This window comes from Parasteatoda tepidariorum, chromosome 10 (assembly GCF_043381705.1).
Source record: "Parasteatoda tepidariorum isolate YZ-2023 chromosome 10, CAS_Ptep_4.0, whole genome shotgun sequence".
In the NCBI taxonomy this organism is placed as follows: domain Eukaryota; kingdom Metazoa; phylum Arthropoda; class Arachnida; order Araneae; family Theridiidae; genus Parasteatoda; species Parasteatoda tepidariorum.
Window position 1 is genome coordinate 21,214,276 of NC_092213.1, and position 19,516 is coordinate 21,233,791.

Below are 19,516 nucleotides of genomic sequence, written 5' to 3' on the forward strand. Positions count from 1 at the left end.
GCGAGCGTGTTGTAAGAATTTGAAGCATTTCGTCCTTTTTTTGCTTTTTAACGCGAAGGAAATTCCATCTTAATTTACTATTCACAGATAAAGTCCTGATTATTATTTACTTTATTCTGCACTGCTGTAACCTTTCGAAACATAAAATACGAAGCCGTAATCTTCTCAGAATCAAGATAGTATTATGTAATTTCTTTCTTTTTCATTTTTACAATAATAAAAATAAAAATATATATTCTAAATAAAAATAATAAAAATATACATTCAAAAATACAGAATGTAATAAAAAATTACATTTTGTATTTTTGAAAGTAAAATTATAATACGTTTGCCCGTCTTAATCAAAAAAAAATTGTTTTTACTTTAGTTAAAGTTAGAAACAATTTTCAGCATTTCACATCATTTAACAAATTTAAAATAATAATAAAAATAAACGTTTAGTATTAGATAGCCTATTCAAAACTTTCCATCATACTATTTAATAATTTTCTTTACAATGAAAACCATTATTATTTTTTTAATATATTTAGTACGAAGTCGTATTGATTGCTTATTTTTTTACCCACCCGAAAACTCGAAAAAACCCGGGTGGTTTTTTTTAAAACATTATCAAAACATGCCCTTTTTTATATCAGTTGTTATTTCTTCTATGACTTATAAATAATAATGCATAATACACTAACATACGTAACCCTACCTTCAAAACTTAGTGTATTTAAATAAATAAGTATGTACTTTGAATTAATGTAATTTTTTTTTGCTTCAACATACGTCCTATTTAAATAAGTTTTCAAATACGAATAAAATAAGCATTTATAAGTGTTATAACAAAATATTAAAAACAGTATTTTTTAATTTTTTCCAAAAGAATATTTTAATTTTATAAAAAGATCTAAATGGGTAGATTAAAATAATTTTGTTAGTAGTTATATTTTAATGCCACTGCTACAAAATAGTGATTTCAATACAAAAATTATTCAATTTCAAACCATAATAATATATTGAATAATATAAAATTAAAGTTAACTTATATTGCATTATAAATTTTATTTAATAAAAGTTTACATAGTAATTATTGTTTTTGTTTTGATTTATAAAACGTTGGTATTTAACCAGCTTTTTCAAACCTTAGTCTATTCGTCAATTTTAACAAAACCAGACCAAAAGTAGAAAACACCCTTTCCACAGGTGCAGAGCCCGCGCTAAGCATTCGCCACCTCGCATAATGCGATAAAATCCTATATTTGGCGAATAAAATTGTGTTTTGGCGAATGATTTTTTTCCACTGGAAATTAAAATATATATTTAACTCGATCCTCAAAATTACGTCGAAATGAGTTCTTCGAAACTAATCAGTATTTTTTTATTCTATTACAGTAATTTTCGGTAGATGCGCCGCATAACCAATTAGAATTGGGTCTAAATAATATAAGCCTGATACAAAATACCGTAAAATAGTTATTTATGATAAAATAATTAATCATAAAATTGTTAAAGATTTGCTTTTGGCGAAGATTTTTGATATTTGACTAATTAACAGCAAATAATTTGAAATCTTTAGCGCGTCCCCAGCATGTATGCAAGATAATGAAATGGTTTAAGGATTTGCTTCAACCTCGATTCAATTTGTGATTTTTTATGTTAATAGTGTTTCATTTTCCATAACATTTAGCAAAAGTTCAACAAAGCAAGCAATATTAGATTTTTCTGTTCGCATTGTATCGAGGGAATGCAACAACAAACACAATATGATGCACAAAAAAATACAAAATGCAACGTTAAATATATATAATACAAGAAACCATCCTGTATTAGTATCAGTTGTCGCATTTCTTTAGTACTGAGAATTAATCAACAGATAAAATATATCGGGTATAATATTTTTCACAATTGTATGGATTCTGGAATTTTCAAAGCAAAGCTAATTTTAAATACATAGTTTAGAGAGCAATTCAAAAAACTTGCTAAATAAACGGTAGTTCTATAGTTAGTTGGACTAAAAAAGTAAAATTAATTATTTTAATTAAATTTAACTCAAAAAAATTACACTTTAACTTATATATATTTAAAAATAAATAGATAAAACAGAAAACAGTACATTTTTCTGATCCCATGATTTTATTTCTAGTCAAAGAAGGAATTGATTTAAGAGCCTTTTATTAATACCAGCATGAAAAGATGGTAGCATATTAAAATTAAAGCTATTTTTCTATTTCAATTCATTGATTTAATTATTATTTTACTATGAAAGTTTTCTTCTTTACTAAAATTGTTCTCTTTTGAATTAAGAATTAAACCTAAAAAAAGAGTTAAACTAATTAATATATTTTCAATGAAAAGCACAACAAAACCCATCCGCGTTTTGTTTTTTTTTTTCTTTTTTTTAAATTTTAGTATGAAAGTTCAAAAAAGGGAATTTTTTTAAACCATGAAATAAAATATCTGACTTCATTGGTTAAATTACTTTTAAACAGCCGATTAAAATGCATTAAATTTTAAGAAATGTTTTTAAATATATTATAATTACTTGGGAAAAATTCTAATGATCATATTTGCTTTCAACATATTTTGAAAGTTTGGGATTGTAGTTTTTAAATACACCCAACGCTTTTTTCAAAAGCCCTAAAATAAAATTATATAATGCTAAATCCTTTAAGTAGTAAAACTTACAATCTTCAGATGTAAAAAAGAAAAATAATTAATTTTCCAGAAAAGAATCTAAATCTAACATTAACAGCAATACAGGATGGAAATTTTTAAAGAAAAAATTGAAAATAACTTACCGATAAAACTTAAATTTGACAGTAGTAATTAAATCCTTCTTGAAAATAAATTTTCTTCCGTCACAACAGTTTCAATTTTTCTGAAGAAAAAAAGAATAGTTTTAGAGCCAATAGCGTCGATATAAAATATATAACTAATATTATTGTGAAGACCGGAATTCACAAGTAAAAGTATATGTTAAAATATAGTGCAAAATAATTTAATAACAATTGAATTTTTCAAAATAATAAAAATTTTATACGTTTGCAGCACCCACATTTTTTTAAAAATAAATAATTGAATTTCAGGACTTGGGATGAAAGCCACACTTTTTTCCAAAGATGATATTTTGACATGAAACTTTGCCTAGTATTTTCTGCAGTATTCCAAAATTTTCATTTGATAAAATCAAATTACAGAAACAACTTGTAAGCCTAAATAAAAATAGTTTTTTCCCACAAACTCACTTAAAAAAACAAAGATTTTTTTTTTCCCACAACAATTTTAAAATGTGGTTTGTTATATTGACATGATTTAAAGGCTAATGCTTTCCTATGTCGTATTTAAGAATTTTTTCACCTTCAAAACGTAACAAAACATTTGAAAAAATTATTTTTAAATGTTTTGTTGCAAGCATTTTTCTTACAAGGTAACCAAATGTAATATTCAAAGCAATAAAATAACACAGTTATCATACTATAATGCATCAAATGTTTGCATGTAATAGTATACCAAGCTAATAAAATACGCAAGATAGTAGAAACAAAATATTTTCAATTATTACATTAAATGATCAATACTGCAGAATTATGGCTTTTAAAATTTTCGAAAGTATGTTAGAAATTGACTATCACACAAACAAATAGGCAAAATATTATTTTTTAAATTAGCTAAACATTATCAAATGTATTTGATTGCATAACGACGTAAAATTCAATTTTAATTTATAAAACATTCCAAAAATTTTAAGTTAAACTAAAACAGATTTTTTTTTTTTTTTTTTTTTTTAAATAGACACGGAAAGAGAAAATATATAAATAAAAAATTTTACCTCGTGGGAGTTATTATCCGTGCCAACATATTTTCTAAAAAAAAAAAATTTTTAATCTAAAGCTTAGATGGAAAAAAAAAAAAGCGGGGAAGAAAAAAAAAACATTCTTGGAGCTTTCTTGTTATTAATATTGTGTTTACTTTCAACTTGAGCTTGAACAACAAACAAGTTTTACAATAAATAAACGCCAAAAGGGACAAATTTCTGGTAAACTGAGGAGGGGGAGAATGAAGAGGCAGATTTACACAGTTTTTAAACTTATGAATCTACTTTTTATCCTTGCTAGATTTTTCTCATTTTTGTTGCTAATTAATTAGTTAAACAGTAAAATACATGATGGGTAGTTTCATATACCTAAAATTTTTTCATTTCTTCAATAAAACTTTTTTTTTTCTTTCATAATGAAGACATGTTTGCTAACTTGTCCTGTGAGACAAGTAGTTTACACATTATTGAAAATTTAAAAAAAAAACTTACAGTAAACAAAAACGATGAAACTGAAAAAAAAATAAAGGAATTTAATTACTTCATGTAATAGATTTCATATTTTTCTAGCTAATTTGCACGACTTTATATCAAGTAAGATTTGCTAGTTTGCTTTTAAAAAAAGTAATAAATAAATGAAATAAAACGTTGGCAAGTAGGGATCATCGTCGAGCATTGCAATGACTACGCAATGCAAATAACCAGATTATAAAAGATACTACCCCGCTCTCCCTTTGGACAAAAATTGAGAGGCATATGACTCCGAGTTAACACAAAATTTGAAATAAAACACTACAAATTTGCCTGATGTAAAACAACACTTTTATCAAACAATTAAGAACGGTAAATACACAACTTTTGTTTTAACGATTTAAACTTCAAAAATGCCCATCATCTGTTTTGTCCCAATACATTGTAGCAATCTAAACATGAACAATGTCTCAAATTGCTAAAATACATCAATGAATTATAGGGGGAAAAAACAATATGGGGAATATATCACACATTTAAAACAATTTTCCGAAGTTCCTTAACCAATTGCTGTCATTAATTCCCTCGTTTAAATTGCAAGCCAAGTTCCTGATTATACCACAACTTTCTTAAGTATCTCAGATTCCAAGAACATGTAAATTGTGTCGCCAAAAAAGACTTTTTTTTTCTTTTAACGATATCAAAAAGCTTTTGATTCTGCATGTTTGCAAATGGATTCCGTCACGCGAACACACTCTTCGGCATTTTAACTACCAACAAACAAGTGCAGCATATTTTAATAGTCCATTATGCTCTGTCCCTTCACATACTACTAAAGTTAGGCCTCACATTCTCTTATTCATAATGGAATTAAAAGAGCAAATGCGAACCCCTTTTTAGACATTTTCATTCCTTAGAGATATAAGAGTAAGTAAAAGTTTCAATTAAACCAGACATTTCGAGATTCTTACCATGATTTTAGACATCTGTAAGCATTCGCCATTTCGTAAGTATGAAATTCACATTTTTTTAATGTCAGCGAAATTATGTAAATGCGTTTTCATTTTAAGTTTTAATAAAGCTAAGATGGAAATTGACATCGTTCATTGCGCAACTAAATTTATGCTAGTAGCACAGATCAGCGGTTCCCACAGCCTGACTAAGGCAGGAGCATACGGGGCAGTTGCCCAGGGCCCCCCATGTCAGAGGAGGCCCCCAAATCAAATAGAAAATTTATTGTACGTATCCTTCTTTATTGAACTTCTTTAAAACAAAATATCAGTACAGTGTAAAATTTCGAAGCTTTATGTTAGCTTTTTCATTAATCTATCGTATGAACACAAAAAATCTGTATTTCGTAAATCCATGGCTTTCTGGGGTGAAATTCAGCTAGATTTTCGCAATCAAGACGGACATATTTAGCCAATGAAAAGCCTGTATTTTTGCATATCACAAAATTTAAATACCTCCATTAAGTTCTTTTCTTCATCACTGAAATAGTAAAGCAGAGTGGGGCCCCAAAAAGAAGTTTTTGCCTCAGGCCCCAATTAGGCGTTAGGCCCTGGCGGTTACCAGAAAGGTTTTGCCGGTACCCTATGGCAGCTATTCCCTATTTTTTCAAACAAATTAATTTACTTTTTTTACACCAAGTACCTTTACCGCAATATAACGTTTTGAAAATAAAAACTTCCGTTTTTTCCCACCTTACAGTGCAAATCTAAAAAAGGCTTAACTCTCTGAGAGGATTATTTTCGTAAGAGTTTCTGTCTGCTTAAGATTTAGGCCACGCATTTAAAGTCAACCAAGTTTTTATTTTCAAAACGCTATATTGCGGTGAAGGTACCTTGCGCATAAAGAAAAAATTTGCTTTTAAAAAAATTTATCTAAGCAATTATTATTACGATGCAAAATATATTAAGCAAATCGAAAAATTTTTGCACGCTATTATAATACTCGTTTGTCCAAATATAATTCCATGCAAAAAAAAGTATAAAATAAGTATTCATTATTTTTCATTCTATTTAATAATAGTCGAAAAAATAGAATAGCGATATAAGCCATAAGTAAAATTAACATTAAGGGTTCCAAACTTTAGACCGCTTTCCTGATCAAACTATTAAATCCAATCTGTCGAGAAAAAAAAAGGTATGTTTATTTAGAAAAGTACGTTTTTGCGTTTAATTTCGTCACTCAAAATATCATCTACGGAAATTAATCAGCCTATATGAAGTCATCATCCCCGTGAGCCATTTAATTTGAGTCTTGGTACGTGAAAATCTGATCATTAGATCAAAGTTATTCTGGGTGTTTCGCTTCTTGTCTTTCGATATGCTACAGTTTCTATTGCATACTTTTTACTTCAAAAAAAAATGAAATAAGTTAAAATATCAATACAAATTCAATAAATTACAATCACAACTTTTTCTTGGAATCAAAAAATTATAAATTACTTCATTGCATTTAAAATGTTTCTCATTAACCGGTTAACGCCCAGCGTCATATATTTAGGACAATTCCTTTTTTCAAAAACATTCATTGTGGTGGGAAACTTTTTCCAGCATTTTCATTTATCTGGGTGAATTAAAAGATTCTCAGATACCACAATGATTTAGTTATTTCTGATTAGATCTAGAATTATAAGGAGCAAGTACTTTTAGATCTATCAAAGACTTTTTGCATGCCCTAACAGTAGATAAAACAATTAATTTCGAAAATATATTATACCACTTTTTCCTTAAAACCACTTTTTGTATCATTTCAATATATAAATTCGGGACAAAACGGGTTAAAGAAATGATGTAAAAATATAACAAAACTCTAACCCTGAAACTAACTTATCAGAATCGAGAAAATAGTAAAAGGAAAACCAACTTCCGGCCAGTGAAGAAAATTCGTGTAAGTAATTCGTCTGTATTCCAAAATTAATCACAGCAATGCATAATATTAAAAAAAAAAAATTCGAAAGATAAAGTAACAAAAACAGAAATGTTTTCCTTTCATGCGTAGGCGGGAGTCGAAAGGGCTCATTCATCAACTCCGTGTTTCTAAAAATAAAACAGCTGAAACTTTACAGCCTTCATATAAGCAATCGAAGATAAATAATCAATCGGTAAAATAGTCTTCGTCGTATAATTCTTTTTTAAAAAAAAGTCAGATTTCCCACCTTACCATAATAAAATAGAAACGTTTCGTTCAAGACTAATTATTATCCTAACCAGGGGTCTGTTTAGAAGAAATTTGGGTCCGTTAACGGATACTTCACAAAATATCTATTCATGAAAACGGATCCCTCACAAAATATTTTAACTTAAAATCGGATCCTTCACAAAATAATTTATCTTTTAATCGGGCCCTTCACAAATTTGTTTATCTTCATTATTGTTTTGTTAATCGAATAAACCCTTCCCAGGAAGGGGGGGGGGAGAAGACAGAGATGTAAACGAACTAAATTTTGTCTTCGGCAGACGCTTCTTCCTTTATTCGTTCGAAATGAAAATTCTGCGTTCAGCAGTATAGGCTAAATACCGAATATTTATATGTTGCATCGCTAATTTAGTAGCTGCAATCGCTGTTTATTTTTTAAAATTTAATTATAATTTCATAGTGTTGAGCATAATCTTGTATGTCTTTGTAATTTAAAAACTCCTTGAAAAAGTTTTTTTGTAATAACGGACCCTATTAGCACAAATTCACAAAAGCGGACCCTGGTTGTAAGAATGTGACTTAACGTTTATTTTATATTCACAAATTATGAGTAGTTTTTTCACAATTTTACAAAAAACGGACCTTTCACAAAATGTCTGAACAGACCCCTGCTAACTATTAACGTTATATCCACTTTATAACGTTATGTCCACTATATAACGTTACAAAAGCATTTGAAACAAGAGTAGGGGCTCCTCGCCGCTGGACAAAAGTAGCCCGCAAAGACAAATTAATTAAACTTATTTTTCACAGTATTTCCTTTTACACATGCTTTTAAAGCCAATAGTGCTGACGTTAAATATCCCCAGTGGTATACGGATCATGGGTTGGAGCTCCCATGCTGTCGGGTTAACCGTGAGATTTTCGTGGTTTAAAACGCCACGTAATGCAAATGCGAGTTATTTCCATCAAAAAGTCCTCCAGGATGGCAATTTTCTCTTAATACTTGATTTAGGAGTTTCATTGTCTTCTGGATTGGGTTCAAAATTACAAAGCTACGTAGTTAAACATTGGAAGTCATAAACTCAAAAATGGGTCGGTTGTTCAACGACGGTTAAAATATCCTTAAGAATGAATTCCTTGTCGTCGGGGGCTAATAGTGGAAGATTCTCGTGGTTTTCCTCACCATTTAACAAGAATGTGAGTTAATTCCATCAAATGTTAATTCCCAATCTAAGAGTCTCCTTGTTCAAAATTAAAAGGCTAAGGAATTGAACATTGATAGTCGTAAACTCAGAATTGCGTCGGCTGTTCAGAGCCAGTTATAAAATAAAATAAAAAATCCTATAAGGAAAACAAAAGCTATTTAGACCCAACTTTACAATTCGTACAAAAAAGTTTTTTTTTTATCAGTTTATTCCACATTTTTATTTTTATTTACTACACATAGTGTTATTGATATTTCCCGGTTTATTATTTAAGACAGTTACTAACACAAATAGAAAAATCAATTCAAATATTGAGTATATAGATGAAAAAATTGAATTGCACCCCAATGTGCTAGCGTAAAGGAAAATTTGTATATTTCTGTAAAATCGACAATGTAAAAATAGATTTACTTTAAAATGAAAAATTTTCTCTTTTAAATCAATCATATATTGATTTACTACAAAATTTTTATCATCATATAATGATAGAAGTATCAGTCCCTGCAATATTTTAATCAAAACAAATGAAGTTATTTATGAAATCCACTTTGCCATTTGTGTAATGTAAAAAGAAAAAAAAGAAATTAAAAAAAAAAATCGTTAATAAATTTATTTATACGTTTTTCCTTTTTATACTTTATTTTCTTTCTTATACTTTATTAAAAATTAAACACACTTATAGCTAATTTTTAAAAACATTAATAGGGTAAACCAACAAGTGAAGGAACACTACCCAGTGAAGGAACATTTCATATATATTGATTAAAAATAAGAATTCGAAAGATTTTCTTTAGATTGATTGATAACAATAGCTTACTGCCAAACAATAGGAAGTCATCTAGCAATATTTTGGATTACCTGGTCAAATAGACTTCTCTGGAAAAAATTTTGAATTTGTTATTATCTCTGCAACACCTTGTTTCGTTGAAAAAATTATAAGGTGAGTGTTTGTATTTATATGTTTGAAGAGGAATAATGTAATAGTTTTATTTTTCTCACTATGAAAAAGGATAATTCAAAATATAGTTATTGAAGTTACGTTTTATTTTTTTTTTTAAGCATCATAGCATAATAAAGTACTGAGATAAGGGAGTGTTTATTCACTGGATCACCAAACGATGAAAAACCAGTGAAGGAACAAGTGTTCCTTTACTGGTGTTTTTCTAAGTTAATGGAAGTAAAAGATAAACTTTAATTTTCTTGTACCTTTAGTGATGTTCCGCATCAAAAGTATGTTAAAAATACGAAAAACAACTTCTAACCAGTGAGGGAACTGGCATGTTCCTTTACTGGGCATAGATTTCCCAGTGAATGAACAGTATGTGTTAATATGTTGACACGTTAATTTTCAATTCATGATTACAAAAAAAGGTTAACATTTTCCAAGTATTTATATGTTATAATTTCAAGAATATGCTTGTTTTTAAATATTTGTATGGCTTTCAAATTCATAAAGAGCATTAAAAAATAACCAAAATTAAGCGTTCCTTTACTGGGTGTTCATTCACTGGTAAGAGCTGTTCCTTCACATGGTCTTCTTACTACTTGTTATTTGAACCTCCAAAATTTTAAAACAATATTATGTAAGTTCTCTACAATTTTTTTACATAATTTGCAATTAGTAACAAACATGTTGACACTGTCATTTAATTAAAATTACGAATTTTGAAATTAATGTGATTTTTAAAAGGCAAGCGAAGCTTAAGTGTTCCTTCACTGGTTAGTTCACCCCCCTATACCCACTTAAGAGAATCAAAAACACATAACATTTGAGAAAACAAACAGGAATCTGCCCACCTGTTGGTGGATTTCTCGCGTCAAGACATTTAAAAAAATAATCCGATTGATAAATGTTTTCCTCAACTAATCACTCAAGTCAACAATAAATTCTGCGTTCCAAGAAGCACTACGCAAAACAAATAACCATAAAATCCAGTCTTTCTTCTTTCTAACAAGATGAAAATTGACGTTCAGTATTCAAATCAAAAACCGTCCAGTCCGAATTTTCTCAGAAAAACTTGGAACAAAGCCATAAAAAAAAAATGTTCTCGACAGGCTGATGGCCAGTCTCCAAGCCCAATCTCAACATTTTACATCAAAATTGCTCATTGTTATCTTTTCTACCTTCGACATTTACCAGAAAGGCGAAAAAAAGTTTTCGTAAATACACATGGAATCCGGTTTTTAGAATGTTCTTTTATCTGGTTCAGTTCAGCAGGTAAAGGTTCTTTTTGTCTAGTAGTAAATCGTCTGACTATTGTTGGCGCATTCTGTATTAGAAGAATGTTTCCCCCTTGACCTCAGCAAAGGTGGGGTCCATAAACAGGTCGATAGTTTACTGACGAAATCAACAGTGGCATGGAGTAGCAATAAACAAAACATTCCATTCAGGTATTCTGATAAATATTATTCGGAACGATATAAATAAAAAGCTAACACATTTATTAATTACAGATACTGGTTTATTATTCATATTTAACAGAATAAAACTTGTATAAACTTCAACTCATCGCTGCACAGTGGACCAGCACCCAAGGTTTCGTGGCCAAAATTAGTATTTCGATAAAATTTGTTTAAAAATTTGGGGGTGTTTATTTAGGGGTCTTTATGCGCAGGTAAATTGAATTCATAGTTGAAATTTTGAAATACACTAAAAATACCCACAAAAAAAAACAAAATGGCGGCTGAAATATGGCGAGCAAAAGTAAAAAAAATATTATAGTATGTTTAAATAATTAAATATAGCAATGAAAATATAATAATTTTCGTAATTTTATAATAAAAATGAAAATTATTAATTTTAATAGATTTACTAAAGTGTAATCCAAAATTGTATTTTTAACTATTAGAAATAAAGTTCTAAAACTTATTAATTTATGTTCAGCAAGACACTTGGAGAAGCAAAATTTGAAGAATTGAAACTAAATTACTTTATTATACTGAACCATGAGTTTTGTATTATGGATTTTTTCTTTTTTTAATGATATTCAGACAAGTCAATTTCATCGTTTTTCAAATACTTTATGTTTTAAAAACTAATATTTTTTTTTTAATGGCTTGTTACTTGGTTTCTTTTTATCCTAAATATTTCGAATTATTCTAATACCTAACTATCTTTATTATCTTAAACATTTCTATTAAAGTTCTTTTCCCTGTCTGTTCTATTGGTATGGGATATACCAATAATACAGCAAAGTATTGATATTTTGCAATAATAACTAAACTTATTTCTACATAATAAATAATAATTTTAATGATTTTTTTTTCTTCATATTTTTAAAAATTTGCTATTCGGCAGCCGAATTTTCGGTATTCAGCCACATTTTTTTTGGGCGAATGTTCGGTATTCGGCTAAATATTCAATACATCCTTACCCTGTGGCAGAATTTTTTTGGCCTTTCTGCGACAATCTTCTCTAGCACTAATATTTTTCTGCAAGATACTTTTAATAATACCTAATATACATGTTATTAATTAAATTTAAAGTAACAGAAACGTTGTATTTACAAAGAAAAGCCTATTTGGATATAATAAAATTTTATGAATTTTTTTTTTAAATAATGAATATGTAATATTTTTTTATTCTAATATCATGGGCGATATTCTCACATTTTGTACGCGGAAAACACACTAATTATTTCTTTTTTCTCATTTTCTAAATTATCATCACATAGAAAAATAATAATTAAAAATCGTAAAATCAGTGAAAGAAAAGAAAATCGAAATTTTTTATTTTTCCCAAAAGGAAATTAAAAAAAATCACGAGCATTTCTTCCCCTCTGATGAGTGAATAAAGTATCTCTTGAGTATAATTGTGGTGGGAAAAAAATATTTCTAACATTTCTGCAGAAAAGAAATTTTTTACTTCAATATTCTTTATTTTTCATTCTTCTCAAATAAGAATCGAAAAATGAAGAACATTTCTTTCCCCTTCGATGCTTGAAAGAGACATTTTTTAAATATAATTTTAGAGAGAAAAAAATTTCGAAAATTTTTGCAGAAAAGAAAACCAAATTTTTTTACTTTGTAAAGGAAAAATTTTTCTGCAAGAACTCTGTAACGTTCTGCGACAATGTCGCCGTGTCGCCACGATTCTGCCTTTGGGCATCCTTATTTATTATAAGTATTCCCCTTTAACTATGCCCCTTGATTATAAGTGTCTTATTTTTCAGTATTTGTCTGCAATATCCTTTGATCTTTATTAGTTCGTTTTGATTTAAATTATTTAAATTATTAAATTAAAAGTTATGTCCCTTTCTTATAAATAAAGCATTCTTCTGTGTGCCAGAGGGTAATAGAGGTTAAGGCTCCGCAATTTCGTGACCGACGGCTTGTTGTGGAAATGTGGTCAACACTGCGCCCAGGCCGCCTTTACTTCCTAGAACAGGCTGGTACCCATCGATCTGAAGTTAAGTGAGCTTCAAGCCGCCAGTGAGGATCGTACCCAAGTTTTTCACAGTGACATTTCAGCGCCTTAACCATTGAGCTACCGCGGCTCACCGCCTTATAGTAGCTAACTAGGTAAATACTAGTTCGTCGAACGGGGTAAAACGGTAAAGAAGATTAACTTTCATAATAATTTTAGATTTTTAAAAATCGTTCTATGTTAAACATTTCTAAGCAATTAAAAAAATTAAACAATGTTATGAATAAGTTTTTGCAATAACAGGGGTCTGTCCAGACATTTTGTAAAAGGTCCGTTTTTGTAAAATTGTGAAAAAATTGCTCGCAATTTGTGAATATAAAATAAACGCTAAGTCACATTCTTTCAGCCAGGGTCCTGCTTCTGTGAATTTGTGCAAATAGGGTCCTGTTATTGCAAAACACTTTGTCAAGGAGTTTTTAAATTGTATAACAAGACATACCAAGATTATGCTCAACACGGTATAGTAATTAAAAAAATTAAATTTTCAAAAATAAACAGCAATTGCTGCTATTAAATTAGAGATGCAACATACAAATATTTGGTATTTAGCCTATAATGCTGAACGCGGAATATTCATTTCGGACGAATAAAGGAAGACCGTCTTCCTCCCCCCCCCCCTTCTTGGGAAAGATTAACAAAACAATAATGAAGATAAACAAATTTGTGAAGGGTCCGTTTTTAACTTAAAAACGGACCCTTCACAAAATAATTTAAGTTAAAATATTTTGTGAAGGGTCCGTTTTGATGAAAAGATATTTTGTGAAGGGTCCGTTAACGGACCCAAATTTCTTCGAAACAGACCCCTGACTAATAATAATAAAACTACTTTTTGGAGAAAAGAAATCATTCAACAAGTGCTTATGGTAACAAAACAAAAACAAACAAAAAATAAGTACTAGATATAACAATTTGTGTGGGAAATAGTAAAGATAACCGAATAAGATAACTAGGTTTAAAATTTAAGATTCAAAATGTTATGTATGCAACCCAACCTATGTCGATACAATAAAAATGTTGAGATATTTCAATAGAATAATTTTGAAATAATCTGTTTATCTTCGATGTTAGATGACAAATTTTGATAGCTTTGCACCGGAGCACTTTAAAGGCGAAGGGTTCAAATTCATGTTAATCTTAATAGATATCTGCTCGCGATACACAACTGGTAATCTCAAAAACTTCTTATAGTAAATACAAAATTCCTACAGCAATAAAAAAAATGAAACAAAATTAAACAGTAGGAAAGTAAACTAAAAAAAATTTGTTCAACGGGACAAAATTGTGTCAAAACTCCAATCAGAAACGAAATTTTGCAGTCGGGGTTTTATTTTTCAGTGGTTTTTCATAGCCACGGGATTGGGATTTGTAAAACTACGGTGTATATTTAAATTTAGATTGGAACACAGAATCGGCACACCACAAATAACTGATCTCCATACAATAAAATATAGTATTTAAAATCTATTAAGATTGACAATCTGAAATTACAAAAAAAAAATAACCTCGGATAACATTTACCGAAAGAAAAACCAACTAATTTCTAATAAATGGCTTACAAATTTAAAAAAATAATAATTTCTAATAAATGGCTTACAAATTAAAAAAAAAGAAAGAAACAGAAATGTACAAGAAAATGAAAACCCAGAAAAATAACAAAGAAAATGAACTTTTTCTCGCTTAAAAAAAAATTGGAAACATCCGTAATTGGAACTTTTTAAGATCCATAGAAATTACTCAAAACCCGTTGTAATTATTCCCGTATTCATTGAGAGGACAATCATCTTTTAATCTTTCTCAATGTTAATAACAGTTTTAATGATTTCATATTAGTCAAATTCAAATTAAAAAATAAACTATTGCACACTTTTTTTCCCCACCCAGAATCTTCGTTAAAAGCTCTGCTTTTAACATATTAGATATTATGAATAAGACTGTCGAGGGCTCGAAAGAAATAAAAGTTATTTATACGCTACTGAAATATAAAAAAATATTTTAACTCAAATCTTCACTATTTCCGGTCAGCGGTCAGATGTAAACAAACATAAACTTACCTACACGCACGGTGGAGAAACGACAAACTGAAAAACAATTCAACATAATTACGCCTCAAAAGCCTATCTTCCAGAATTTTCGCTCGAAAGAACACTTTTTATCTCGGTCCTAAAACAAAAAAAACTAAAATCGCTTTAAAACGATGCGAAAACGGGAGCAGCGTTTTCGCATTTCTGCTGTACGGCGAAGTGTGTATTCTCTGGAGTTTCAGCGGGAAAAGCAGCCCATTGATTTTCCGGAAAAGTCCGGCCCTAAGAATGTCATCGGAGTTTCCTCTCCTGTTTGTTGCCTCTCCGGGGAGTATAAGCTTTTCCGGATTCGCCGCTTCCACGTTTTCAATAATTCTTCGCCGTCATAGCTCTTCGAAAGCAATTCTACCTCCAAAAGATATTTCAAACCTTCGATCGATTAAGCCAGTCGTATGCATTTTAATGGAAATGTAATCAACTTGGACAAAGAGGTGTAAAACTAGATATGGGACAACGCGGCAATTTTTCACTTTCATCCGTTTGTCATTTAGTTGGAAGTGACTTGATTTCATTTGCTCTGGCGATAATTATTGAAGATACGAGACAGACGCTAACGAAAAAAAAAAAAATAAATAAAGCTTCTACGTATTAGTAATAGATATAAAGAACACAATAATCAATAGCTAACAGTATATAGGCAATGCAATTTGCACGAATTTTGAGTCTTCGATAACCTTAATGATTCATTTACTCCTTCATGTCAGCAATGACATAGAAAAAAACCTTTTGCGAGAAGGGAAAATTTAAACCAAATTATTAATAAAGAGCCATAAAAATTGTGGACATCGTGTATACGTCCAAAATGAACCGATTTCTTTATCGTTAGATATTTCAAAATCTTAAGTGGATGATTGTTTAACGCAGAGGTTCCCAATTTCTCTACGGAACCCTAAATATTCGACCTCCATTCGAAGTCCTACTTAATAAATAAAGAAATTAAGGTAACAGTGAACGCATTAACACACAAAAAGGCTATTTAGTTTTTGAAATATTAATTTAGAGGGACAGAGGTTTTTCATCGTCTAATCATTAATAATCTTAAATTACGTTTTAGTCCATGAGCTTAAGTAAAATTATAAATTTGATTAAAATAAAATAAGCCGAAATAAGATTTACTTTAAAATGAAAACTGAAAAGATCAGATATAAACGTTGAAAATGGTAATTAGGAAAACTTATTTCTTTCTTACAGAATTTAGTTATTTTATTTTGATTTGGAAAACGAGATAGGAAATACTGAATGCAATATCTTATAAAAAATGATCAGTAAGAAATGCTACACCAGAAAAACAACTAGCAGGGAGAGTAACATTCTCAGATTCAGCCGAGCATCATGTGTACGAAGATCCAGCGCATGCGCAAACGAAGCAAAGTGACAGGAGTTATGTCACGTAAACCGGTTGTTGGATAACGTTCTTATTGGGTACGACGTTGCCTACGGCAAACCAACATTTTATGATTTCGTTCTATCTCAAAATGTGTTGGCGGATTTAATCAACACGAGTAATATGAATGAATTCTCAAAGAAATATTTTAATAAATGGCACAGTACTGTTTATAATAAACAGTGCAGAAATTCAACAACATACCATCTATAAATAAAAAGAGATAGAATCTACAGTAGTAGGAGGGGGAAAGGTAGAAATAAACCGATTTCAAGAACCTCTGTTGCTGTACCCCTTAATATTTTTTATTCCTTTATAAGTAAAGACCGTTCCAACCTTTGGGATTATGTCCATGGAACCTAGCCTTCTTCTCCTTTGTCCGCACCTCTCTGGTACAAGGCGGACAGCCTAACCGTTATACACCACGAGTACACATAAGCTGGGAAATCTTATAAGTTTAAAAGTAAATTAATTGCAACTTTAATGGTGCATATTATTCCAGGAGCAGATCAGGCGATTAATCTGTAATCAGGTTTTTCAACCATGCTCTTTAAATTTGTATAAATAGGATTTTTTCAGATGCGTATTTCTTCAGGCCCCCGTGTCTTCGAGGGTCCATTGAGCGTTATGCATAAAGAAAGAAACATCGTTCATACATAAACTGAATTTATTAATTAAAACAAAAACACAATCATCTGATCTGACGGCAGAGAATGAAAAGGTAAAGCTGAAAAAAATGAAAAACCAAATTACAACTACAGCTGTCAACCGAGCGTTGGCAACGGTGTTAAATAAACTTACAGCTTTAAATATAGTTAGGTGAGGCTAGATCTACAGCTCACCATATTTCCTTTGTAACAGGATTAAATGCCTATAGTAGTGAGTTGTGGATAAAATATTAGTCTGTGGGCTAAGACATAAATGCAAAGGAGAACCTCGAGAAGGCTATAAAACCATCGACTTAAATAAAGTAATCCCTTGCTAAAAGTTAGGTTTAAAGTTACCAAGCATTCAATAATAAGTATTCAATAACGTATTCAATAATAATTCGCTAGTCTTCATAGTTCTTCGAAAGCAATTGTACGTACATCCTAAGATCTACATCCATCCGATCAATTAAATCAGCCAGCCGTAAGCATTTTAATGGAAATGTAATCAACACAAAGAACTGTAAAACTAGATACGCGGCAACATTATACTATCTTCCGTTTGCCATTTAGTGAAAGTAACTTGATTTCATTTGCACTGGCGTTAATTATAAAAGATACCAGACAGACAAAACATCCTACAAAAACAAAAAGAATATTTTCTCCCACATGTTATTAATAGATACAATGAACAAACATAATCGATGTGGACAACTAACAGCATTTATGCATAATTAAATTTTCGCTTATTCGTGTTTAATGATTCGTTTACTGCTCCTAGCCAGCATTGACGAAGATTAAATATCCCCAATCATATGAGGTGAGAGTCTTGCAAACGTGACCTTAAACTTGAGAGGTTCTTGGTTTTTCGTCCGCACAATGCAAATCAGATCATTAAAAAGGTCATAAAGATTTCTACTTAACCTTCTGACGCAGATGGTATACCGATGCCTGTTCTATTTTATTTTTTTTTTCTAACGCTAATCATAAGGAAAAGCATTTTGGTATTTTTTTTTAATTTTAAAAAACAGTCTTAATAGTTTTTGGTAACTAATTTTTTTTTTATTTTTATTATCGGAATTATATTTGCATTTAAATATAAAATCAAAAAAAGTAAATACTAGTTTGAAAAAAATCTTTTTTTCTTTTTTACTCATATTCCACAAATTTATCAATAATTGATTTTGTAAATTAAAGAAATTCCAATAATGAAAACTGTTTCTCTTCAATAAATCTAAATAAGAGCAAATGTGAAAAATTATTGATTGGAAGATTTTACTCTTAACGTATAAAGGAACCGATGATTCACGCTGTATTTCATAAAATATAATATTTTTTACTTATTTTGACCTAAATTAATACAAAATAATGAAAAAAAAGTATGTAAACTATGCTTAATAAAAATTCTACGTCTTTAAATCCGAATGTTTTGGTGGACATGGTTTGGTTAAAATTATTAAGTTATGGAAGCGGAAACTAATTATATTTACTTGTTATTTAAGATCAATAATAGAATTAAACATCCAAGCAAACAGCGATAGTTTAATTTTCTAAAAGCTGGTAAAGCTATATCTAGAATAAGTTGCATAAGGAAATAAAGTTTTGCGGTGAGTAACGTAAGCCTGATACTAAACGTAACTTTATTCTGCTAACTTTATTCTTTATAGACACTGCATTCTGGGGCAACATGGAAAAAACTAATCTAATTATTTAAATCTAAACAGATTAAGAAAAATAAGAATATATTCTGCAAGTTATTTTTAAAAAAAATTAATATTGAGAGTAATGGCATTTCAGTAATAATTTGCTATGCTTTGTGCTAATTCCATAATCGAAACTAAAATAAGTATAAATTAAGGAAAATCGGTGGTAATCAACAGCGCCTGGTTTATCATAAGGCCTAAGTGGCCCAAGCATAGGGCCCGCACATTTTTGGGATCTACCTAAATGTTACAAATATATTCTACTTGTGTTTTTATAGTATATTTGAGTATTCTTTTTGTGTCTTAAGAATTGTCTATTAAACTGCTGTTTGTAGAAAATGCAACACCATGAAGGAATCATCAGAATCAAATGAAATATTATTTTAATAATGGATATAGGATATTATGCAAATTAATAAAGTTTCAGAGCCATCGCGCGTGCGTGGCGCGCGCAGCGCCCTCTGAATTGATGCTGAAAGCGTATAAATAAAGTGCTGTAGCGGGACGTTGAAAATAGTCTATGATTATTTGTTAGTGGCAAACGTTTAGTGAGACCTGAGTATGCCTCCACGACGGAAGAATAAGAAATTCAAGCAACTTACGGAGTTTGAACGAGGGAGGATAATCGGCCTTCGAGAAGGAGGATTTTCCTA

The 19,516-nt window shown here is 29.8% G+C and overlaps 1 protein-coding gene across 2 annotated transcripts in view; it reads right to left on the reverse strand.

Moving 5' to 3' along the window:
• The window catches only part of LOC107436619 (N-deacetylase and N-sulfotransferase sfl), a 96,644-nt gene that overhangs the window by 60,681 nt on the left and 16,447 nt on the right, over window positions 1–19,516 (reverse strand). Inside the window, exon 2 of one of the 2 annotated variants that reach the window (XM_016048387.4) lies at window positions 2,784–2,863. The exons of the other annotated variant lie outside the window; for it this stretch is intronic. The gene's annotated coding sequence lies outside the window, so the exon portion shown is untranslated. The remainder of the gene's footprint in view (window positions 1–2,783; window positions 2,864–19,516) is intronic. 2 annotated transcript variants of the gene reach the window in all.